General features: G+C 36.5%; 1 protein-coding gene across 9 annotated transcripts in view; it reads right to left on the reverse strand.

Annotated features, from left to right (window-relative positions):
- DLG2 (discs large MAGUK scaffold protein 2) overlaps positions 1-26,109 on the reverse strand; it is a 991,421-nt gene that overhangs the window by 568,451 nt on the left and 396,861 nt on the right. The gene's annotated exons all lie outside the window — the stretch shown is intronic.

Raw genomic sequence — 26,109 nt, forward strand, 5'->3', positions numbered from 1 at the left:
GCAGTCAGAGCTTATTTTGGATAACTTGATATTAAAACAGTTACAAGGGATAGAAAGCAAAAACTGGAGGATTCCCACCAGGAATAATTTAGCTTTTTCTGCAGACCCCTTGGGGTATAAATTAACACTCTGCTCCAGTTTCTGTAAAATAGTGCCCAATGGTCAATATGTTGGAAGCATGTCAACATATTATATTAGTTTCAGAAATCTGTACTTGATATTATGTCTTAAGGCAAATTAAGAATAAAACTTGTAGAACGCACTTGTTTTCAGTTAATTGCACTAGTTAACTGCTGACAATATGATATTAAATACTAGTATGAATGTTACATAAATTGTTGTTCAAGGACATTTATGATCTTTTCCTATGACTTCACAAGACAAACTAGACTAAACACACACTAGAATAACATTAACTTTTTCTATTTTTTGAAACTTCCGTTTTGGAAAAAAACTATATAATAATTTCATACAATTACAGAATATCCTGAGTTGGAAAGGATCATTGCAAACCACCTCCTGGCCCTGTACAGGAGTCACACCATGCACCTGAGAGCATTGTCCAAAAGCTTTTTGAACTCTGCCAGGCTGATGCTGTGATCACTTCCCTCGGGAGCCTGTTCCAGTGCCCAGCCACCCAAGGATGAGGAAACTTTTTCTAATATCCAACCTAATTCTCCCTGACAACTTCATGCAGTTCCTTCAGGTCCTGTCATGAGTCAACAAAGAGAAGAGATTGGTGTGGGCCTCTCCACTCTATTCATCAAGAGCTTGGAGACCCTGATGATGTCTCTGCTCAGTCTCCTCATTCGCTGGCTGAACACACCAAGTGGCCTCACCTGCTCCTTGTATGGCTCACTCTTTGTTAACTCCTCGAGATAAGGAAATCCTGCATATAACAGAAATACTTTTTGTGTGGCTGTGAACAACATGAAGCATCTGTACTATCATCTATATGGCAATAAAAGTAACTTTCCATTCAGGTGTAACAACACCAACATTTTCTATTATCATCAGATAAATGATCAAAAGTTTCCCATAGATGTAGGTTTAAATAATGGAGGATTACAATACACAAAAGTCACTGTATTTTTAATAATAATAATGATAATGATAATGATAATGATAATAATGATAATAATGATAATAATGATAATAATAATAATAATAATAATAATAATAATAATAATGTTGCAATTGAGAATCCTCCAACTAAAGCAGTACTCAGGGGTATTCTCACTCATTTCTGCAGATTTTATACCAATGTTGTGACCATTTCCATCACAGACTCTCTGGCTACTGTGCTTCAGTACTGTGTGTCCCACAAGAAAGATGCTGGAACAAGTTCAATGGTGGTCCAAAAAGATGAGTGGCTCAGAGCACAGAATACAGAGAGGTTTAGACAGGAGTTTGAACAGCCTGGAGAAAACAGAATTCACCAGACAAAAAGTATAACAGGGGTGGTCAAGCACTGGAACGGGTCACCTGGAGAGGTTGTGAAGTCTCTCTCCTTGGAGATATTCAACACTGGACTGGACAAGGCTTTGGAGAACCTCATCTAACTGACTGGATGTAATTTCAGAACTCAAAGTTGTTTCTACTTTGACTGGGCATTGCACCAGACAACCTCCAAAGATCCCTTTCAACCTAAATTTTTATACAATGCCAGGATTTTTCAGAAAATAATAATTTTAATATTTCCTTTTAGCCGGAAGGATTATACTTGATATTTTCTTTTACTTTTCTTTTTACTTTTTTTTTTTAATGCTATAAAATCACATTAGCCTAGGGAAAAAAAAAAAAAATCTTTGTCAGTGGAATTTAAAATCTGAAAATATTTCCAACTTTCACACATTGTCCCTTTTTTTTCTTTAAAGATAAATTTCTACAACAGTATCACAGGGAGTGATATTTTCATAGCATGGCAAAATATTCATAAAAACCAAAAATTTTTATGATAAAATAATTACAGAGGAAAAAAAATGCCTCTCCACTTCAGGCATTGTTCTGAGTCACTGGAAATATTGGTATTCAAATTTTTCAACAGTCCTGCCAAAATGAGGAAACAATGAAAGATTATTTGTATAAATTATATCCTGCTAGGCTTAAGATAAGATGTAAACCGAAGAAACAGACTCCTGCAGAAAGAATTGCTTTTATGAATAAAGTTTTTCATATTCTTCTAACAGTCAGTGAACTCCATTTCTGAACACAAGAGCAAATTAATGAGCATGCAGGCCTTGTACCATTGCTTTTCAGGGAAACCAAGATATCCTCAGGGAAACTGTGACAAGTCCTATATTTGTAAAGCATATGAAACACTTCCCTTAACTCCCAGATACCCCAAATACAGATTTCTATCCATGAACTGGTGTAGGAGGGAGAGTGTTATCACGACCTACAGAGTACATTTAATGTATTGGCCAGTGCCCATTGTAGGCAGAAGGCTGTTCAGTGCAGCCTGTAGATGTTGGGATCTTTCAGACATAGCTGAGGGCTCAAACTACACCAATTCTGATGGACAGAACAGAGCCCAGGGTGACAGGCAGCAGTTGCTGACTCCTGGGAAGGACTAAGCTGCAAGCAGGAAATAGAAGCAGCTGCAAGGAGAAAATAAAATTATTGATAGGAAAGAGCAGGAGAAGAGCCTTAATACAATATCCACGGAGTTGTAGTCTGAGGTGAGCCCTGTGTTCTCTTTTGCCCTGGAGCTACAGAGCCTTGCTGAGCTACCAAAATCTCATTAGTGACCAACGGTACAAATAATGAACAACTGCTGCACTACAGCCAAATCCTCTCTTTTCCAGGCTACAAAGGCTGCCCTCCTTCGTGCAGGCAACATTTAAATGGTAACCTCTTTTAGACCTGCACAGGACACCGCTTCAGTTCTCATTAGAGGTGGTTTAATGCTTTTTTTTATGTTTATCTCTTCATTTTCCCAGTCCACCTAATGGTGGAAGAAAACCAAAAGCCATCTGAACTCCTGGACACTGAGCTTGGCATGACATTTATGGTGCAACCTTCATGGAGCACCTCCAGAAGCATCGGCCAGATGAGTGCACTGTGTGATACAGGAGTGATGTCTGTAAAACCTCAAGGGAGAGGAAGAGGGTGAAGGAAGTCCTGACATTTCAAGACTCCCTCCATGATTTCCCAGCACTGGGCAAATCCTTGTCTGGGGTGGTGACATTTAGCTCCATCTGCCACAAAGCTCTTAGCCTGAGTTTCCATGCACTCAGCCTGCTCTCAGTGCGAAGTCTGGAGCTCTGCCATGTGGGAAGGAGGAGCCCATTGCAGTGGGAAAATAATTTCCATATCTCCAGAAGCCAGCATTTCCCATGCCACAGGGAAGAACATTAGCCGTATCTGTTCCATTCATTATTTTAACTAACGTAGAAATGAAAGGAGCTTAATACCCAGAATCCCTTTTTTACAATTACTGCCATTTTAATTGCCCAGTATAAGCCATTTTCTCTAGGTTGTTGTGGCCAAAGAAATTGAAAAAACAATGTGTAAAATAGATATTTCTGTTTAAAATGTATTTAAATTAGAAAAAAATATTCTCATCTAAAAATAGTGTAACAAGTCAGTAATGGCAAAAACAGTGATGAAAAGAAAACAGCATTTACTGACGTTTTGTTTAATTGTCTTTTCCTGCAGTCATGATGAATAGAAACCCTCCTTTAAAAGGAAAAAAAAAATAAATCTTAAATCATCATCCATTTCCATTAGCTGGGGAAATCAGAAAAAAAATTGAATTGCTATGGAATAAAAGGGTCCAGATTCAAAGCAGAATATTAAGGAACAGGGTAAAAAGGAACTCTCTGAGTTTTGTGTTTTAATGTATTCATTGTAATTTAGGAAAAAAAAAGGGAAATTTATTTGAAATGTTGTAATTCAAATGTGCCCAAGTCAAACAGCTACTTTTTTAGCTCAAAACACACTGAAGAGAGACAGAAGGTGTATAGTTGATGTCAAATGCCGCTGGCATCTTGTCACATTTATAAGTCTTAATTTACATATATGCACTTAGTTGCACTTTATAGGTGTGGAGGTCAATTCTTGCAAGTATAATTAACATCTTACTGCCAAAATTTGTTAAGCTATTAAGGCAAAATGAAGATTAGAATAACAGAGCATGATAACTAGATGCTCTATTAAAGGATGAGTAATAAAATCTTGGATCTGAAAATCTTGGCTCATTTAGAATATTGTTGCTTCCAAGAAAAAAAATATTTGACTTAGTAAAATCAGAAGTAGTAGAAATTACAGAATTCTGTAGCATAAAAAGTGTGTGAAGCTCATATAAATTAGTATGAAACAAATTTAAAGTAAATGTTTCATGAAGAGGAGAAACTGATGTACATCTCCCAGCAGCCAGAGAATGAGTGGGGGGACTCTTAGGGGCTGCTTTTCAACACCTGCAAGGAGGTAACCAAGAAGACAAACCCAAACTCTTTACCCAGATGCTTCGTGGGAGAACAGACAACAGTCATCCTCTGAATTGGGGGAGGTTCCATCTGGACCTCATAGGGGGGAAAAGAAGTTACTATAAAGTTAATTATGAACTATGAAGTTAATTAAGAACAGAGTCCAGCGAGGTTGAGGGATCTCAACCCTTGGAGGTTTTCAGGATATAACTGGATAACCCTGCTCTGATTTCAGCATTGCCCCTATTTTGAAGAACAGGTTGTACAGAGATCTCACAAGGTTCCTTCCACTTCAGCAGTTCTGTGGCACATATGGTGATGAGAAAAAATAAAATCCAATATGGGAATTTCAGTACTGAAAGAAAGTAGATGTATACTATGTGTCTGTCTTTAAAATAGAAGCACTAGCAGTATTTATAGTCACAACCTCTCAGAAATGGTAAATAAGCTCTGTGCTTGAAAGAGGAATAAAAATCAAAGGTTTGCATCTGAGATGCTGATTGAGAAGTGGGCGTTTAGGCAAATTAATTCCCATATATTCATAATATAACCATATCATTGTTATTGACTTTAAAAAGTCCTTAATAGCCATTAAAATCTTACAGACTGAGAGAAAATATGAATAATAAGTTATTAAAAAAGCACTTTATTTTTTTTTTAAAAATCAAGTAAAGCTGAATTTAGGTCTGAATAGCTTTCCAACTCAAAGCCCCTTCACAAATTCAAAATTAAATTATCCATAAATTCTTGGTTTTGCAACTTTGGAAGAATATTTAAACATATCTCACATTTCTAGTAACCTCTCCCTGGCACCCAGCTCAATTATTTTGGGTAACAGGATCTACCTGTGCTGAGAAATAATGAACACAAATTTTGTCACAAGTATGAAATTATAAAAGGATGTCAGAAGTATAAAGACTGATGTCATGAAAAAAGGAAAAAGGGGTATTGCTCACAAGACAAGGAAACCAATGAATCACTACAGTTTGGTGTTTTCAGAACATGAAATATAATGGAAAAAGTCTGAAAGTCTGGATGAATCAAGTGGAGAGATGTCTGTTCTGTACAAATTCATTCCGCTTTTACCAATTGCTGCTTTGACTCCAATGTCACTTGGACTCATAGAACAGAAAAAGTGAAGATGCTCGTTGCCCCTGGTAGTTCTGAGAGAAAGGCCAGAATATATTTTTATATACCAGGCACTCAAAACCTTTTTTAGAGAATCCAGAGAAAGAACACGCTTTACAAGAGCAGTTGCAAATCTTAATAGAGTTCACACATTCTACTATAAGACAGACTAAATTATGTATTTTCTGCCCTAACATCACTTTTTCAAGTACACATTCTATACATTTTCTGGCCAAAAAGATGATCTGAACAGCTGAACTGGTTCATTATTTTAATAGAGAAGTAGAATTGATAATTACTATGTGTTACCTTTCAAATGACAAAAACATTGACCTCTAAAGGTACATTAATAATGTTACAGTTATGCACATAGTTATAACCACTAAAAAAGTCCATGTCTAGACACACTTTCCAGCTAAAGTGAAAGTTCCTTATCTATTTTGATATTAAGCAACTAATAAAATGTTCTCAAACTGAGTTATAATTCTATCATATTGTGGGCGCAGCTGATGTTGAGATAAGGAGCTATTGAGAACCTTTAGGAACATTGTAGTGGAATATGAAAGCTGCACAGCAACTCTGTGAGGGATCATTAGAAGCCTATTGCTACATCTGGTCCTTCAGAAATTTAGAAAAAGGCAATTGATAGAAACCAGAGATTCTCAGTTGAACAAAAATTAAAGAAAACTGCTAACTGCTTGCCCCAGATTTTGCAGAAAGCAGGTCTTCCTAAACCTGTTTGTATCCTCTGTATGACTTTGGCTGACAAAAATAAGAGTCAAATGTGAAATATTCAGGCTTCTGAAAAGCTATTGCATATGAAGCAGTTAGAAAGTTAGCACTATTAAGTGTCATTAAAGCATGGATTTAACAGACAAAGAACTGACTAGAAGATAAATAAAAAAAAATAGTCAACAGTGGAGCAACATGATTTCAATTAAAAGGTCTCTAATGTAGATTTGTAGCTAGAGCAGCACATCTTACACTACTGAACCGTTTAATGAAATCTTCTGAGATACATAAAAGCACCTGTGATGAAAATTTTGGATGACAACAGGACTGCTCAGGTTAGGAATACTAATGGCTGAGTTGTAGATGTCCATTCCTCCTAAAGGGATGGGATTCCCTGAACAAATAAAAGTGCTTGTTTTGTAAATATCTTTGGAAATCTGTCTCACTGTATAAGCCACCTTTTGATTTTTTTTAGCCAAAGAACAGAAATAGGCACTTTTAGATGCCTATGTTAGTTCAGATTAAAAGACCTTAAAAGTGCCTATTTCTCACCTCTGATCCTAAAGAAAACACAGGCTTACTCAAGAAAGTAGTTGAAATTACTCCTATTCAATATTATTATTTTTTTTTCTTTTAAGTACAAGTAAATTACATATTTAGAACTAAAGAACATAAGTAAAGTCTACATAAAAAAAGGTTGAATAATGGAAAGCAGGAAATAATGGAAGGCTTGTGACAGGTGAGCAAAGAAATTCCTGCCACGTTTATGAAACATGAAAACCATGACAAACTGGACATGACCTGACAACATGCTCTTGTAGCCCAGAAAGACAAACCTCTCCTGGGCTGCCTCCAAGGCAGCATGGGCAGCAGGGTGATGGAGGGAATTCTCCTGTTTCTGCTCTGGTGAGACCCCACCTGCAGTGCTGCATCCAGCCCTGGGGTGTCAACACAAGAAAGATGTGGACCTGTTGGAGTGGGTCCTGAGGAGGCCATAAGGATGATCAGAGGGATGGAGCACCTCTGCTAAGGGGACAAGCTGAGACAGCTGGGGTTATTAATTCTTGATAGGAGATAACTCTAGGGAGACAGTCTTGCAGCCTTTCAGTATATAAAGAGGGCTTTGAAGAACTAAGGAAATGAACTTTTTAGCAGGGCCTGTAGTGACACAACAAGGAGAAACAGTTTTAACTAAAAGTGAGTAGGCTCAGACTGGAGATCAGGAAGAAAAAATACATAATCAGAATAGTGAGAAAAATGTGGTGAAAGATGTTGCTTTCGAAAGAAAAGAAAGAGAAGCCGTGAACACCCATCCTTGGAAGTGTTCAAGGCCAGGTTGGATGGGGCTTTGAATAAGTCTGTCTTGTGGAAAGTGTCCCTGCCCATCGTAGGGGGATTGGAACTAGGTGATTTTTAAATGTCCCTTCCAACCAAACCCATTCTTTGATTTTGTGATTTACTGCTTATTTTGGAAAAAAAATAAATTTAATTGCCAGATATAAATTTGAAGAGCAATAGATCCATTTAGTAAAAAGGACAATACAGAAGCAATTTTATTTCAGCAAGCAATTTATTTTACAGAAGCAATTTTATTTACTAAACAATAACGGGTGCAGGGATACTACATTTACATAAAAGTAAAATGTCAACATTTTAGTAAGGACTTTGTAAATCAAGACGAGAAAAAGAAAATAATCAAATGATAGGGAAATATTTTCTCTCAGTGAAAGCTTTAAAAGAGTAAGATGTTTAATTTTCATCATGTCAACTTTCCATCATCTAACTGAGAAATTATTTGAGTGCAGTGTTTTATGTAATAGAAGAAGCCATAACAAGAATCACTGATTTTAAACTATTGCTGGACAACTTTACTCTTGTAAAGTGGGGAAAGGAGCCAGCAGAACAAACTGCCCAAGGAAGTAGTTGCTTCATGGAAGTAATGTTACCTGATACCTTTCAGGACAGAAGGCTTTGCAAAGAGATATAAACCTCTGAAATGTGAATATTCTTTATTCCAGTGCAAGTTAAAGCTTAAGGAAATCTGACTAAATCTAATGGCTCTTCAAGCAGCTCCTCCTGGTCTTAAACTCCCTGAGTCTTTCTTCCTATAGATTGATGGGTGGAGAATAAAAATGAGGCAAGTACACATGTACTGCCTGAGTTTCACTTCTGCCACCAGATCTAGTGACACCAAGTCCTTTAATTTACATGTGAATATGTTGCTTTCTAAAATCATTTAAACAGACTGTGACAAACTGAAAATTTAGCAGCATGAGCCAAAGAGTAAACAAAAGAACATCAGAAATCTGCTGTGAAGAATATAGATGGATATATGAGCAGTGTTTGGTTATGTGATCATCTACACAAACACAAAGGAGCACTTGGAACGGGGATAAGAGGCAGACCCCTTGAGTTTGCATCTGAGAAGACCTCTTAGATGGCCAGATCAGGAAGATTGGCAAGAACTGCCATGGAGAGGCAGCAGGTGGAGATCACAATTCAGTAAATAGAAGTCTCTCCCTCCTCCATCAATACTAGACTAACATGTGATATGATGCTAAGGACAGCATCATAATTCCTTACACTAGCATGCTAAAAAAAATGAATAGCATTTTCTAAAAGGTTAGGTATTTTAATACCAGTGCCCTGGGTAATACTAATTTAAAATTTAAATTTCATCAGCTGATTTCCCTGACAGTTTCACTTATTTTTACTTCTTGTTATGAATTATACGTGCTGTTCAAATAGTTGATTGATTTTTCGTCAGATATCTGTCAGATGCTTTTCAGTGCCTGGAAAAGTTTTCTATATATACTTATGTCTCTCTAAGTTCTTGTGCTGATGACATCACCTGTTAGTATGCAGTAACTCAGAGAGACAACAGGAGATTTCAATCATATGTACTAGGAGGTAACCAGGCAAAAATAAGATGTGATTTAAATTACACACGAGTATTCAAATTGTTCGCTTTAATGAAAATGACATCAAAAGTTAATCATAGAATGTCTTGGATCAGAAAAGACCTTAAATATCCAACTCCTCTGCCATGGCCAGAATCATGTTCCAGTAGACCAAGTTATTCAAAGCTGCCCAAACTGGCCTTGAATAGTTCCAGGGATGGGGCACCAACAAGTTCACTGGGAAGAAAATGCATAAGATTGATCACATACTTGCATAGCTTTCTATGCTAATTATTTTCTATTGTCTATTTATTAAAGAGACTGGCTAATGAGAGTCCTGAAAATGTAGGACAAAGAGTTTGTCTATTTTATGGATACTAAAAAGGAATGTGTGCAAAGAGAGGTGACCGAGAATAAACACCGAGTTCATGGCTCTCCAGTCTGCGCTTCCAGAGAGAAGTCATTTCAACAGAAAAACACAACATCCACCCCTTCCCTTGGCTGATGCCACCACACACTCTGTGACTCGAGCCACACATTCCTCTGCTGCCTGACTGCCACACTTACTAGAAGATGATCCAGTTTCTTCCTTTGTAGCTCATTAGGTCTCATTAAGGAGAGGGGTTTTTTTTCCCACTGATTCTCAAAAAATAAGCCCTTCAAGTTCTGTGCAGATAATTTTGTGTTTTCTCAGCTGGTACCAAAAAAGTGTTTGTTCATAGCACCAAACCTCAGAATTCATATGTGTGAAATATATATATAATATCGTTTATGCATTCAATCCTTACTGTTGCAGGATCTGAAAATAATAGCAACAGCTCACAATATATTTTTGCAAGCAATATTTGCTTCTTAAGCACTCAGTTCATTAAATCTGAAAGCAGCAGAGATAAAAAGCTTGTTTAAGAAAAAGGGACAAATTAGGTTTATGAACTAAGAAATGGTTTCAGAGGAGATAAAAATATGGCAATAGGACTAAGAATGAAGGACATTATAATATCTTTTCTAAGGGAAAAAAAAGGAAAGGAAAAAACCTGCAAAAAATGCAGATCAGGAAAAGTGTAACATAAAAAGGAGGTGAATACTGAAAATGCACTATACCATCTGGATAATGTTTGACATCAGCAAAAGCATACAAGAATCTAAAGGAATACATGTTCCCAGTTATAATGATACATAATATAAATAGCTACTAGAATGAACACTTCTGTTGAGGTTGGATTCTAATTTCCTTGCTATTCCCTACTTTTTCAGTCACTTGCAACATTCTGCTTCCTTTTGGTAACATGACATCCTTTCCCTCTGACTAATACATTACGAAGATTCCTCTCACTACTATATCCTGGAAGTGTTTCACACAACTGGAAGATCCTTTCAGAAACCACTGAAAAAAAAGGTCACACCAAATGAGAAGAAATCTTGCCCAATTCCACAAATATTGTCAGAGTATCAGCCTTAACATTTTCATTTCTTCTGGCCCACGTAACATTTATATATAAACTACACTAAAATCTCAGAGAGTTTGGGTTTATTAATTACCTCAGCTGTTCCTCAGTACCTGACATACTCGTGCTAAAATAGTAATCCCATTTTTTTTGGCAGCAGCAGGGAAAGGAGGATGTAGTTAGGCATCCTGAGGTGATCAGTGGTCTAGACACACTAAAGGCTGGATGAAGGTTGCTGTTAGAATATTCTATGTTTATGAAAATCATCTGAAAAGTGTTAAAACCTTTTTCCCATGCCTTGGAACAGGGAACCACATGGAGTTTTGGATTTAATATATAAATTGGTCTAGCCACTAGACTGAAAAGCTGTTATCACTAGTTTAATCTTGAAATCTCACTCAGGTGAATATTAAATTGTATCTCTTCACCAGTTCACCCCATATGTTCAACAGTAGTAAATCAGAAATAATTTATTTATCCTTTGGAGAATTGCTGGTGTGTGGTTTTTATGAACTTTCTCACTGTGAACAGACAGCACTCACAGCTGATACATTGTGAGCAGCCTCCCAGGACTAAGAAGTCTGGGTGACATTTTGCAGTTAAACAAAATCTCATTCTAAGACAGAATGACACTAACAGAGAGCAGAAGCTTCAAATTAGCTGCTCATAACACACTGCTGAGCTGCTTTGATATCTTTTCAGTGTAGAGGCTAAGATGAATATTGCTCTTTGAACATTTCAATGCATATTAACACGTCTTCTGTGACAAATTTGGACACTATCTTCCCCTCCCCTCTTATAATATATGCAGAGGTGTCAAATAATATATGAATATGTAAATATACAGATAGAAGAACACTCAGTGTGCTGGGCATCTGTTCAGATATAACCAATGTAAAAATGGAGTGTTTATTTAGCTGACAACAAACTTGTAAATGTAAGTATTTAGGCAGAATGATCCCAAATGTCTGAGTGAGCAGAAAAGGGATTAATAAGATTTTATCACAAGTTTTGGTCATAAGTCTGCCATAATCAATGTTTGTTGTTATTTTAATTATGGTGTTTCAAACCATACAAATTCAGCAATACCCAAGTTCAATTAAATGAGAAACAGCCTGCTCTCCAGAAAAATAAGGAGATGGGCAACCAATGTACTTAATCTGGGAAGATATTTTCATCAAAATCTAAAGCATAATTTATGAAGAAGATGAAAATATCGGATATTGTCCATGAGTGGAGCAGCAGAACAGATTAAATAGTGTGCATCTGGTTGAAAATGTAACATGTTTGACAAAGCATTAATTAGAATTTCCAGTTGAAGTTCCATTTAGTTAAAACATTTAAGTGCATGGGATATGTGCATCTGATATGCATGCATTTCAAATTATTAGAGCAATTTTCATTAGCAGACACTATATCAGTATGCTCCAGAGTGTTAGAAAAGGCTTTCTCTGATGCCTTTTCTGTGTATCATTTGATGCCAGAATTATCATTAATTTCTTTTAACCTCTTCACTTTCACAACATGCTTTCACACAGGTTTGCTTCATCACCTCTCCAGGGTGAAATACACATTTCCTTGACAGAGCTGAACATCAGTAGTGCTAAAATAACTCAAGAATCCTGCCGTATGGCCACTAGTGGAATGAGATACATGAGTGGGCAAGGAAGAGCTGTGGGGAGTCAATTTGTCCTGGTTAGTGGTGTGGCAGGAACGCTGGCTGTCTTAGTGCCACTGCAAACCCCTAACAGAGGTGTGCTGCTGCACATGGCACGGCCCTCACCTCTGGTGTGGAGCACAGTTTCCTCCAAGAGAACAAAGAAAATAGGCTATTTAATGAGCTACCATTTTCTGAATACCTTTTTTTTAAAACAAAATATCCTTTCTAAGGACTAACAGGGCATTTTGTACCGCAATAGAGGTGTGGCAATAACATAATAAGGAAATGCTGGAGTCAGTGCAGTTCAACTCTTTGCTGACTTTTTGGAACAATCAATGTCAGCACGTTAATATAAGATGGAAACAAATGACAAGACTAGAATAAGCCTTCATTTGGAAGTTCTTTATCTGTCCCTATGTAGTATGTATGAAAATCTTAAGCTTTGTGATAGCAGTGACTAATTTTAAGTGAGCAGTTTACAGCTAAACTAGCAAAGCAGCAGCATTCAGCAGCACTCCACTGAACCTAGCTCAATGCACACTGTAAAATTTGTGCTTTCTCCACAAAGCTATTTATACTTTCTTCACATCAAATACCCAAGGACCCAAAGAAATATTCCTTTTAATCTGTGGGGTACTCCTACACGTAAAAAGACATTTGTCACCTGGTAAATCTGGATTTAAAGCTGAAAGTGCACAAAATTATATTAGATTTAAAATTATTTCTCTTGTAAGACTCAGAGACACCACTTGTCCAAAGCCTTAAACTCTGCTTTTCATCATGATGAGCTGCAAGAGAATTGAGGCACAGCCTTCTCAATGCAACTGATACAAAGAAGTTTTCATAACCTCTTAGCTTTGTCTCTCACATTTCTCACTATGGTAAGAAAATCATCCAAAATTCTCTTCCTGAAAAAATAATCTAAAAAATACAAAAGCACAGAGATGAACTAATAGAAATTCTGTCTTTTTTATGAAGTTGACGTATTTTTTTCTCATGTTACTTCTGAACCTGCTTCCTCTGAATGACATGCTGTATTATGCCATTAGACCTACAGAGCCTCAGCGTGTTATGAATATCCAGCACCATGCATATTTGTGGTACTCAGCCACCATAAACAGATGGTTTGTGCACACACAATGTCACTTGGTGCTCAAAGATTCACAGAAAGTCTGGAAAGAGGAAGGTTTTCACTATGGTTAGAACTGTTGGTCACCAGCTACATTTAGCTCAGCATCTTTCAAGAAAGCAAGCAACCATTTTCTCTTTCACCTGCAAGTGAAATCTAAGCTTTGTTTAGCCAAAAACAGGCAGTTCTAATAATCCATCCAGTCACCTCTTTTCCCAGCATTTCCTTTGCCATCCTGCTTTTCATTTGATTTCAGATTCTCAGCTCTGTAAATGAAGTGCAGTAGAAAATTTCTGCAATATAATAATTGTAATAAGGATAAATTACAGGCTCAAGACAAATGCTTCAGGCATCAGATTAGATGATTTATAGCAGCTAGGTTTGAATAAGATCAAGGCTTTATTCATCCAGTTTGTCAGCTGCACAAAATTGATAACTGGATAAAGTTCAGGTCACAGTTAACATACTGTAAAACATCCTCTTTTGGTTTGGTTTGGTTTTTTAACAGAAAGTTCATCAGTAAAAAGCTCTGGATTATTCTGCATTATTTCTCATTTCATCAGGTGACTGTCTCAAGTAAAGACAGCAGAAGAGCAAACCCCAAGTTTTCCCCCTCCCATCAGAAGAATCAAACTGAACTAAGCAAGTCCTTTACCAATATAAGGTTATATACTGATTTATCTTTTAGAACAGCCAGTCTCTACACACTGGGCAGAAAGAGCAGTCTAATTTAAGAGTGTCTCTGAGCAATGCTCTGCATACCTGTGATGACACATATTTCTCTCCTAAGAACTGCTGCCTAACTTGCAACTGGATAATCTCATCACTTATACAAAAAAATTTAAAAAAAAAAATTTAAAAAAAAAAGCAAAAATACATATTCTAAGGGAATTATTTAGCTGGTTTGTGAATATATTATACAGCTATAAACACACATTGCTTATTTTTAATATGCAATATTCCAGCCTATTCAATTACATAAAATGCAATAAATCCTGGTGATATGATACCTCTTAACTTCCTCCAAATGTCTGCAGGGCATTGTAATATGGAGCACTATGCTGAAACTGTATCTTACTTTAAATATTTGTTTCACCAACCAATGCTCTGTGATAGAGCTTCATGCTATTCTTTCCTAGAATTAACTTCGAAATGTTAAAATATCTTTATTTGTAGCAATTTAGAAAGTATTGCAATAGCCTGTTTCCTTACATGCCCATAGCCTGTGTACTAAAACCAGACCCACTGAAAACCAGTTGATGTCAAGGACATGAGTTCTCATGTACCTTTAGGAATTGGAATTAGATCAGTTTTGAGTTCTTTGGTCCACTGATGCTGAAGAACCACAGACAGGCAGTTGAATCATTAATTCTTTGGGTTATTTAACCAGAACATGAGATACCTGGCCACATTAAAGTTAAGAAGCAATCTGTTTTAGAAGGTCTGAAAATTCACAGAACAGCAGAAACAATAGAAATATTCTGTGTATTCATTTTTCAGAAACAGTCCCTTTGCATGAACATGCTAAGCCTCCACTCAAAGCCTATTTTTTAGCTTGAGCAAATCTTTACTTGAAAAAATCAAGTAAAATTAATAAATGAGTTGCATCATATGAAGATGTAGGAAGGACAAGTTACACAACACCACTGTTGGGCATAGAGAACTTCTGTTTGCCTACTAACATAAATACCAAGCCAGGAGGAAAATTATGTTTTGCTGCAGCTTATGGGGTCTCTTTGCATCATACCACCCAACTAATTCCTATAAATGAGATAGCACTGTGTTTTTATGCACAAAGCTTTATGTAACTATAAGTTTTATTTTTGCTGTCTTTTTAATGTTAACTTGTTCTGATTTTGTGGGTCTCAAGTACCACCACAACTGCACAGATACTGTAAGTTTTCACACACTGTTGCCACATAAAATCAGTTGTCTTTAGATACCTTATAGGTAATATAATAATACAGACTATTCCTTGACTGGACAGTATAATCCTTGACTTTTCAAATCTCTGAATTTTCTGCTGTCATCTGCTTCAAGACAGAAAAAAACTCAGTCTACATCTCCAGCTTTTCCTACATTAACCAATAAAAGCTGCTCTCTGGATTTAGATGTGGTTCAGTCTTAGTCTTGCTGCAAATATTATTGCATCTCTATTAAACACATAAACAAGAAACCAAGAAGAAACGAACTTCAACCAGTGGACATTATAGATCCTTTACTAAGCAAGCACTTTTTCCATAGGCAATTCATGAACACATTTTCCTTCTTTCTTTTCCTCCATTCCCATAATTTTTTGGCATTGCTCAGACTCATTTTTCTACACATGGTACATTTCTGTAGACCATTCTCACACATTCCTATAACTTTTTTATCAATCTCTTCTCCAATATACCCACTGACACTCTCTCATCCCAAGCAGATACACAGACGCGGAAAGAAAAGTCATCAGTGCTATTAGGAGGATAAACTAAGACAACTAAGGTTTTCCTCTTTGAGATCAATTACTCATTCAAAAGCCATCTCCTTCTCAGCAGCTAAAGAAGGCAAGTGCTGACATTCACAGAAAAACTTTGGAATTTGCTCAGCAATCTCCTAATTTTAACTGTTGAATTACTAGGAAGTAGCAAAGGAAACATTAAACCCTCAAAACATTAAAAAAAATATCTTAGAGCTCATGAAGTCATCTGTTTGAAAAGTTGTAGAAAGGGGTCTATACTCTGTAAGAATAGGCAAAATTTCTACCTGCTGATACCAGACTGATACCATCTCCAAATTACACCAAAGACCAGTGAGTCATTTTTAAAAACTCATTGTGGATCTAGCTTTTTTCTCCATTACTGCTTGGAATGGCCTTGTGAAAGCACCATTAATTCATCTATAAAAGACTTTAAAATTAGTTATGGCCAGAATAAGTTTAGCTAACACACTTCCAGGCTGATGCACCAGCCCTTGGCCTAACGTGGGAACACAACAGTGGAAGAACTTTTCTTTCCCCAGAAGGTTTTTTTTCAGTAGTAAAAGCAGTGTTTAAAAATACTTTAGGATTATCAGGGAGGAAGCTTTATCCCCTTTGTCCCAAAGCATCTGGTACACTATGGTCATGTGAAATTGTCCTTTGGCCACTTTCAGTATGTACTTTTGGAACCCTTCTATAAGTGAACACTGACTCTTTTCCCGCATGTTAGAAGGGCCCGGATAAAGAAGAATAAAACTGCGTCTTCTCAGTTCAGTTTCCCATCAGGTTGCCAGGAGTGGTACTTCATATATGACAGCAAAATATCCTGCAAAGCTGCTCCTTTATGATCTGTCTTTAAAGTAGTAATTAATTTAAAAAGAGAAGTTGTTATTGCACCATCCCTGGAAGTATTCGAGGCTAGGCTGGATGGGACTTTCAGCACACTGGTCTTGTGGAAGGTGTCGCTGCCCATGGCAGGGGGGTCTTATGATCTTTATGGTCCCTTCCAACCCAAACCATTCTATGATTCTGTGATTCTATTAAAAATTATCAATGGCTTGTGTTTTTCTAAAATGTTTTTGTACCTCTTCTGCCCTATTTCAGCTATTTTTATTTTTTCCTTAATTAAGAAACTGTTTGGGAGAGGATCTGTTTTTTTTTATTCTGTGTTCCAATGAAACTGCTGCCTTGCACAATACCTCCCAGTTTTCACAACAGATATAAAGATAGCAGGGAAAAAAAAACCCAGTAAGAAGGAATTGATTTTGTACGCTTTGTTAACACTAGTTAATGAAAAACTCCTAATGGCTTGAAAAACAGATTTTAAATTTTTCTTCTTTTAAAAGTTTGGCTTTAAAATTTCACAAAAGAATGCATTTACCTGAATTCTAAATGCAGGTTATGTGAGAAAATATATGTCACTCACATTTACTCCAATTCCTGTATTTCATTGCAAACATATCTGAAAGCTGCACCACTGTTGACAACAGTATATGAGAAAAAAAGTTTGTAGTATTGATTATGCCAACAGGCACTTGTCAAGGTCAAGGAAAGAGAAGGTAAGGTCAAAGTGAAATGTTCAAGTATTTAAAAGTTACCAGAAAAAGTAGCCTGGTGCTGTAGAAGTCAAAATGAAGCAGAGGAGAGGAAAAGCTGAAACATTAAGAAAAACTAAACATTAAAAGTGACCAAGGTCTGCCTAGGAAATAGAGGGTAAGATTTGAAAGTTTGGAGCCCACAATGTTCAGTCCTTAACATATAATTGCACTCTTCAAAATCAATCACTAATAAATTCAATCACTAATAAATTTCAATTAAAGTCACAGAATCACAGAGCTATAGAATTACAATCTGAGTTGGAAGTGAGATGGAAGTGTGTACTATTCAACTCATTCTCAAAGTAGAACTTCAAGGTTTAATCAGGCATCTCATGGCCTATATTATTTTGAAATAATTTCAGGTCCTTATTATTTTAGAAAATTTTAAAAGGAACTTTGAAAAATTTAAATCCAGAAGTTCTGTGGGGTTTCAGCTGAATGCCAATTTGAGCTAAGAAAATCAAAACTCTTTTCACAGCATTTCTAAGCAAAATGTAAGAATCTTGTTATTGGAAACTTAGTATTATGAGTTAAACTGCATATTTCTAAAGGGACAGAGGCTTTCAGAGGTCACTAAAAGAGGCAGAAACCCTTGGATTATAGGGCAGAAATTAAGTATGAGCTGTGTTTTACTTGTAATTGCGAAGTTTAAATAAGTAACTAAGAAAAGGTTTATTTGTCAAAAAAACCCTTTAATTTTCAAATTCCTATGGCCAAAGTGAGCTATAACTCTTCTTAGATAAGCAGAATATATTGCAATTATGTGTGTGTGTGTGTGTGTGTGTGTATAAAAATCTAAGACAGCTCATTCAATGATAATTAAAATCTCCAATAGCACTGAAGGCTATAGTAAAGCAGCTCTGCATATTCTATCTCTCAACAATATTCTGTGCCTTGTAGAAAGCCAAATCATAGCAAAAGTATAATTTTATCAATTCTCTTGGTACTCTCTATTGCAACTAGAACAAATTTTATTTTTATTTAGTAGAGTTGGAATAAAGTCTCATAACAGATGCTGAACATGGAAAGGTCGCTGAATTGTCTGGGCTTTATAGAATTCAAAGTCTTGATGTCTGAAATTTCTGCAGGCTTTAACTATGGATTAAACTAAACTCAGCCATTCTTCATTTGCAATTTAATCAGTAACAATGTGTTTTGTAAACAAATGAAAAAGTGCTGTTTTTCTATTATTGAGAGTTGAGTGCAAAAGACATTGTAGAAAAAATTCTCCCATGGTAAAATCTCACTCCCAAGTGAGTTAATCAGTTTACTCTTAATTGCTTCTTTTTGTTCTCTAAAATCCTCCAAGTTACCTACTAATTCCCATATAAATTTTCATACTTTACTGAATAAAGGATCTGAATGAAAATGTGCTTTTAACTGGATTACACCATTGAGATAAAATTTTTAACCAAACATTTTCTTCTTAGAGACATAGACACTTGACGTTACAGTAAGGTCTACACTTCTATTGCACAAAGAAATTAGAGTACTCTTTTATATGAGGGTCCTATAAACACAACTGTATTATAAAGATATCATTCTATCATGATCACTTCCACCTTGGGAAATACTTTTACAAATAACATACAAAAATATCCCCTTTGTAGCTGTAAACCTCCTATAAACATTTTATATAAACAACCAAGAGACTTTGAGTTCACTACAGAAAGAGTATTTATTTCTACTAACATTATGTATTTCTATAATTTCATTATGCATTTCTAATAACATAATAACTGCTTCCATAGCCATTATTTAACACTTTCCTTGTTCTTTTCTGAATGGATGAAAATTCATACTGTGAAGCAAAAAGAAAAATAATTTTGATCCCTTAATTGGAGACTGAGTACATAAAAAAAATTAGGTAGGACAGATGACTGAGGCAGTTGCCACCAATGTAAAGTAAAAGTACTAGCAGTACATTTTAAGATAGAATGTGCTTCTTTTTTTCAGAAAGACTATATCATAGCAATAACTATTTTATCTTAAGCTACAAGATGATTTTTTACTAATTTCTGAATTTATGCTCAGAGATAAAATAATTACATAATTTCAAGTGATCAGAGATAGCGCAACTTTCTAACTTTAATAAATAATAACATTTTAATGATTATTTATTTGCTTACTATTTAACCAGGATGATGCCTCCAGAAACAATATGTTTCTTAAGGAAAATTACCCTTAGATGCAAACGTGCATCTGAGTTTCTTAACTTCTTACTGCTGTCTAATGATGATTTCATAAAATTATTTCAAGATTGCCTAATAACTTGAAAGATTACAAAGATTGCTGATTTTTGAGTCTTTAGCTTCAGAATTCCTGGGCCACTCCTTCAGGGTTGGGAAGCACTTGTAGCTCTCATGATATTCCACTTAAGTTTACTTTAGAATCATAGAATCTGAGAATTATTCCAAGATCATCAAGTCCAACCTTCAGCTGAATACCAGCCATCCCACTGAACCATATAGCAAAGTCTCATGTCAACTCATTTTTTGGACTCTTCCAGGGTCAACACCACTTCCCTGGGCATCTTGTTCCAATGCTTATCCATTCTTCCAGTAAAGAAAATTTTCTAATACCCATCTGAACCTCCCCTGGGAACAACTTGAGGCCATTTTCCCCTGTCTTATCACTAATTGCCTGAAAGAAGAGGCCAACCCTCACCTTGGCACAACCTGTTTTCCAGAAGTTGTAGACAGCAACTATACGTAACTAAATAATTACAAAATCCCAAGTGTTTCAAGGGAGAAAATTATAATCAAGGCAAGTGGGCCTTAGCCTCAGCCAGAGAAAATTTACATTAAAAAAAACCAATATAAATAGATAAACACTATTATCTATTAAGGGGGGAAAAACAACAACCAAAAAACCTCTCAAGGAAGTGAAGCAGAGTCTGATGTTGCAAGCTGACCACATGGGCATGTCTATGAAAGAAAGGAAATGCTCTAATGAAATATAACTCTTACTGACTAAAGATAAGAAATAAATTTCCTCTCCTTTAAAATGGCTGACTTCTTTACACCATCTTGCATCCAAATTACCAATAAATATTTCCTATTTCTGTGAGGCAGATGTTACAGGAACCCCATGATGGTCTCTGTGGATGTGGCTGCCTCCTGAAGGAAATATGGAGCACATTCAGCAGCGCAGTAAGGTTAAAGTTTATTCCAGAAACCAGGGTTAGCGGATGGTCAGGACCACATTGGCTTTAAAGGAGTCTATGGGAATTGAGGCTGACACAAATATTCAGCACTTTTGGCTTTGTTTTCCAAGAAAGCTGGAAGTGTTTCCAGCAGCCTCACAGCTGTGCAGGTACCTCTTGGAGCCCTCAGAATTTGCAGGGGTTTGTACAGAAGGATTAGACTGAAGCCACCATCACTTCGGGAAACAGCTACAGACATGTGGACAAAGCTTTACCAAATGTGAGCCAAAAAACCTGAACTAACCCCTCCCCCCTCACCCCCCCCTCCCAGTTTTAAATTTTTATATAATGGAAATGACAACTGACCCAGCACCACAGAGTACAATTATAATTAACAGGAGACTTTTCTGAAAAACGTCTGTGCTGCCTTGGGGAACAATGTAGGTCACAGCATCAATTAAAAGCAGAACAAATTCTTCACTGCCTCCATAACATTTAACCCCAAATCATCTTGTTGCTGTAAATTAATGCATTTCTGCATTACATCATAGAAGTGAAAAAAGGGAAAAATAACTTGTTTGAAAACTTATTTCAAGCTCCAGCACTCACTGTACCCCATATAACATAGCCAAGCAATATGGAATACTGATGTTACCAGTATTTTCTTCAGCTTTGTGGAGCAGAATTACTGTAGAATATACAGAACCTGTATATTCAGTTTTCTTTTACCTAATCCTAATATTAATATTAGACCTTTTCAGGAAAGCATGTGAGATATACTTAATTGATGATCAAAACCAGCAGTTTACATTTAATGCTGACTGCAAAGGAGATATAAGATTGTTTAAAATCATAAACTTTAGTTTTGAAGCTATAATGTAGCTATAGTTTTTCCCACATAGCTCTTCTATGTGGGAAAGTGGAATATAGAAACAAATCACTTCAGGTAAAATGTGTTTGCAGGCTCACTACAGCTATTTTACCGAATTACTAATATTATTTACTCATTTTCTAATACTATATAGAAGATGACTGTCAATAGAAGCCACCCAAAAATTTAAGGACATTCACTTTTAAAGAATTGTCCACAGGTAATGTCCTTTTTAAGATCAATAAATTCCTGTTTCTTAACAACAAAGACAATTTTCAGCAGAATTCAAGCCAGAAGAAAGATCTTTGCAACAAAGTCTCTCAAGTGTTGCTGACCTTTCTATTTGTTCATGTGGAAGTACTGAGCAATATCTGGGATGCAATTAAGTCTTTTGAAGTTTTATTATTTACTTGAATGGGAGGTGAAGCAAATTCTTCTCAGCTTGTGAGACTGAAAGGGCAACTACACAGCACTGATAAGATGGATTGCCTGAGCAGTATCTAACAAGGTTCATGAGAGACCACAAGGGAACATCAACTGACACAATAAACAAAGGGGAAACAAATTTACAAAGTGCACCTCTTCTACTACTCCTGAGTAATATCAATGAAAGTGTACTGCAGGCAAAATTAAGGCTTCCTGATGTCCATGCAGTACTTTCAGCTAAAAAAAAATTCCTCATAGAGAATTCTTTAGGGGTATATAGGCGAAAGCGAAGACCCATTTTTGAAAACTTAGCAGTGGAAAATGCTAAATAGCTATTTCAGTTAATAAATATGTCTCTCAGTAGAGTACAAAGGAAGTAGGCTTGTACATCACAGAAATTCCATTTTAATAGAACTAGGTTTTAAGACAAACTGCCTATGTTCTCATCTGCATTTTCAAATTCCAGTAAGGGGTACAGGAGCTCAGTTCCTTCTTCCCTGGTGAGATGCTAAGATTATGCAAAGGATGCCAACTTCTGATTAGCCCGTTATCCCCCGTTATGGTTTCCAGTGTTAAGGACTGCAATTCCACTGTGAAAGGCTTTAAGGAAATCCAGGATGAAAAATGAGTGGCCAAGCTTTAGAGGGTTTCCAATTTGAGCGTAAAACAGGAGACAACATAGGCACCCATTCCTCAACAGTTCTCATCAGGGTTTCACCAGAGTTTTAGACCCATCATTATTGAGACACTGAATTTCTTTTAGACATTAAGACAAAGGCAGACTTTGCTGATGAACTGAGAAATGCAGAGGAGAGTCACTTTTTCCCAGGGAATGATATAAGGTAAGTAAGGTGGGAAGAAGTGAAAATAATTTATTTTAGGTGAAAATCAAAGCAAGAAGCTTGAAAAGACACACTATAATGGGTTGGGGGGGGGGTGGGGTGGGGGGGGGTGGGACAAAACCAAACTCATTTTAAATATACGTTCTCTAGGGGTTGATAAGTGCACCTATGGGTTTGTAGGTTAGGGGGTCTCTGTTTCTTTTTTCCTTCAAGTGTTCTAGAGTGTTATCAGATGAGAACATATTGTTCACTGCTCTGAGAACACATGTAATGGTAGTATGGTAATTAATTAGTTCTATGTCAAACAAAAAGAAAAGGTCTAATGACTCTTCAGCCACTACAATGTTTCTCAAAGCCCTTTGTGAAAGAAAGGAAAATGCTATTACTCTTTTACAGATAGGAAAACAAAGGGGAAGAGATTGAAGCAAGCTGCCCAAGATGACTCGAGGAGTTGAAAAAAATGCATCATATGTCTAGAACCTCATTTTAATGGCCACCCAATCTTCAACCAGTTATACAAAATACGACTGAGATGTATATGGCAAACAGACAGCACGGCAAAACATCAAGCCCTCTCAACAAAACCTTGCTGTTTTAATCAAAATTTTGCAAGTCCAGATTAAAAATCAGTGAAGGAAAATTAATTCAGAAGTTCATGATCTAGAAGAATTCAAACTTTATCCTCCACACATGTAGGCCAGGAGGTGGGTGTACTGAGCTTTTTTAATGAATTAAAATGGAAGAAAGTGGGAAGGAAATAAAAAGGAAATAAATGCTTTCATTAGGCCATGTAATACAGCTCCACACTTCTCCATTTGAGCTACTGACTGGGGAAGAAGGTGATAAAATGTATTAGTTCTTTGAGTTGAACCTCCCTCCACAACACCATCTAACACAACCTTCCTATGCGGAGGACATTTTTTCTGACTTGGCACCTCAAAAGCACCTTGAAGATGTGGAGTTTAAGACACAAAGCACCATTGGATCACTGGGATCTAAACATGTAACACTAACAACAACAGCTTGTCTTAAACACAAGCATGCACACCTATTTCAGGAAAGAACCTAATCCTGGAAACATAACAGGACTAAGATCTACCACTTTCCTTGATGGTTTGTCCTATGTTCTCACATTTAAAAACACCTGTCCAGCCTTGGTTTACTCTTACCCTTGTACACATTCTGCTTTTCTCTGCTACTGTGAAGAATCCTCTTATTCCCAGTCATCCCACAGGAATATGCTGTCATTAAGTTATGTCTCTCTCTGGAAGAATTTTTCTCCACTCTAGTCTCTCTTCTCTCTTTTGATATTTATTTATTATATTTATAAATTACCATGCCAAGACCCGGTGTTTTGGAACCTGGAAGTTTCCTTCCACAGTCTCACTGTTGCACATACCGATACAACCACCTCCTTACTCTTAATTTTTAGTGAGGCTTTTTACATTCAAGTTAAAAATACAAACCCCACTGAGCTGTCTGTTCTTTCCTCTGGAACATTCCTAGCATCACTTATGTCAGCTGTAGGGGTTCCTATCTGTATTATGTAAGGCTGCCATTGCTTCATTTGAGAAGTGTAATACTTCTCTTCTAGAGACAGTTTTGACATTTTTGTTTGAATGACCTCTGTTTAAAGGCTAGACTGTAACTGGATTGCACTATCTGATTACTCTGTCCTCCTCTTTTTTCCTACTGTTTCAATCATTGCATTATTTTCAGATTCTAAAATCCAAGAGTTTATGCTGCTTTCCAAAGGATTTGTGAAAATATTGAAATATGTTTTCCGCACCTAATTCTAAACTGTGGAAGGCTATGGAGTCTATTTAGAAGAGGATGCAGTTACAGGACAAGGGGGAATGGCTTCAAACTGTCAGAGGGCAAGTTTAGAATGGATATTAGGTAGAAATTCTTTACTGAGAGGGTGGTGAGGCCCTGGCACAGGTTTCCCAGAGAAGCTGTGGATGCCCCATCCCTGGGACTGTTCAAGGCCAGGCTGGATAGAGCTTTGGGCAACCTGGTCTGGTGGAAGGTGTCCCTGCCCATGGCAGGGGGTTTGTAACTATATAATCTCTAAGGTCCTTTCCAACCCAGGCCATTCTGTGATTCTGTCTTATGATTATATGATCCCTCAAAATTTCTGTGTAAGGGTCATTTCTCATTGACTAATGCTTTGAGATGTGGATCTTCAAGGAATATTATTTTGATAAAGTACACTGTTATTTATTTCATACCAGATGAAACACAAAATTAAATTAAATGCCTTACAAAAGCCTAAACAACCCCTAGGATCATTTGATGAGCAAATTCACACTCTGGAATGAAGTATACCTAGCATAATTGCTTGTCTTTAAAACTATGTTGACAGTCATTAATTTCTTACTACTACTAATTTGGTCTGATGGTTGCTTTTTAAGTTAAATTCTCCTTAGTCTTTCCAGTATTTTTTCCAGGCCTGAAATAGAACTAGCCTTCTCTGCAGCATTATTTGCAAAAAAAAAAAAAAAAAAAAAAAAAAAAAAAAAAAAAAAAAAGTGAAAATAATAGCACGACACTCACATTCCAGAATTTTAAAAATTCTCCAGCAGATCTTTTCAGCCTCCTTTTTTAAGGCTCTTAAGTGAAAGTTACCAAGTAATGAGCTTTCTGCTTTACTTATTTTATCACTGGCAGATGTTGTTTAACATGCTTTGAAAGATTCAGTGCTGTTTGTACAGTAGGGACACTGGATCTCCTACCACCATATGGGCTTGCTAGGGAGCAAACAGCACTTCCCTCCTACTGTGTGCCACTCAGTATTGAAGAGGTATCAGAGCTTTTGTTCATCTTTGCACAAATAAATGACACAATCAATTAAACAGTGATTGACTGGCATAATTTCTTGGTTTTGGCATTACAAAGAAGCAGCACAAATTAGTTAATTCATATACAAAATAAGCCAAGCAATAAGCTTTGTTAAACTTTTCTCAAAATCTTAGGGGTTAGAAATCGACTATCCAGATACATACAGTAAGAGTTCTTGTCTGTCCATTATGCTTGCCACTGAATTCATCCTAGGTTGCCACCTTAATCATTACATGTTTTTGGCTTTTGCATTAAGGAAAATTACCTAGACATCCTAAGCCACTATAAATTGATGTCCAGCTGGCAGAGAGCTGTGCAAGATCACTCCGAATCCTCATCTGTGCTATTTATCCCAGAGTCTTGTTAACCCTGGATAACAAAGGATAGCAATTTGGACATCAACAACATATCACTTTAGACTACTTTTATCAGAAATATCCCATTAGTGTGCATTATCTTCATATCTCAATCTGCCTTCTTTTCCTCCTGAGACTTCAAAGAACC

The sequence above is a fragment of the Pseudopodoces humilis genome, chromosome 2, assembly GCF_049639895.1.
Source record: "Pseudopodoces humilis isolate 2021_Gansu_Grassland_sample_001 chromosome 2, ASM4963989v1, whole genome shotgun sequence".
Classification (NCBI taxonomy): Eukaryota; Metazoa; Chordata; class Aves; order Passeriformes; family Paridae; genus Pseudopodoces; species Pseudopodoces humilis.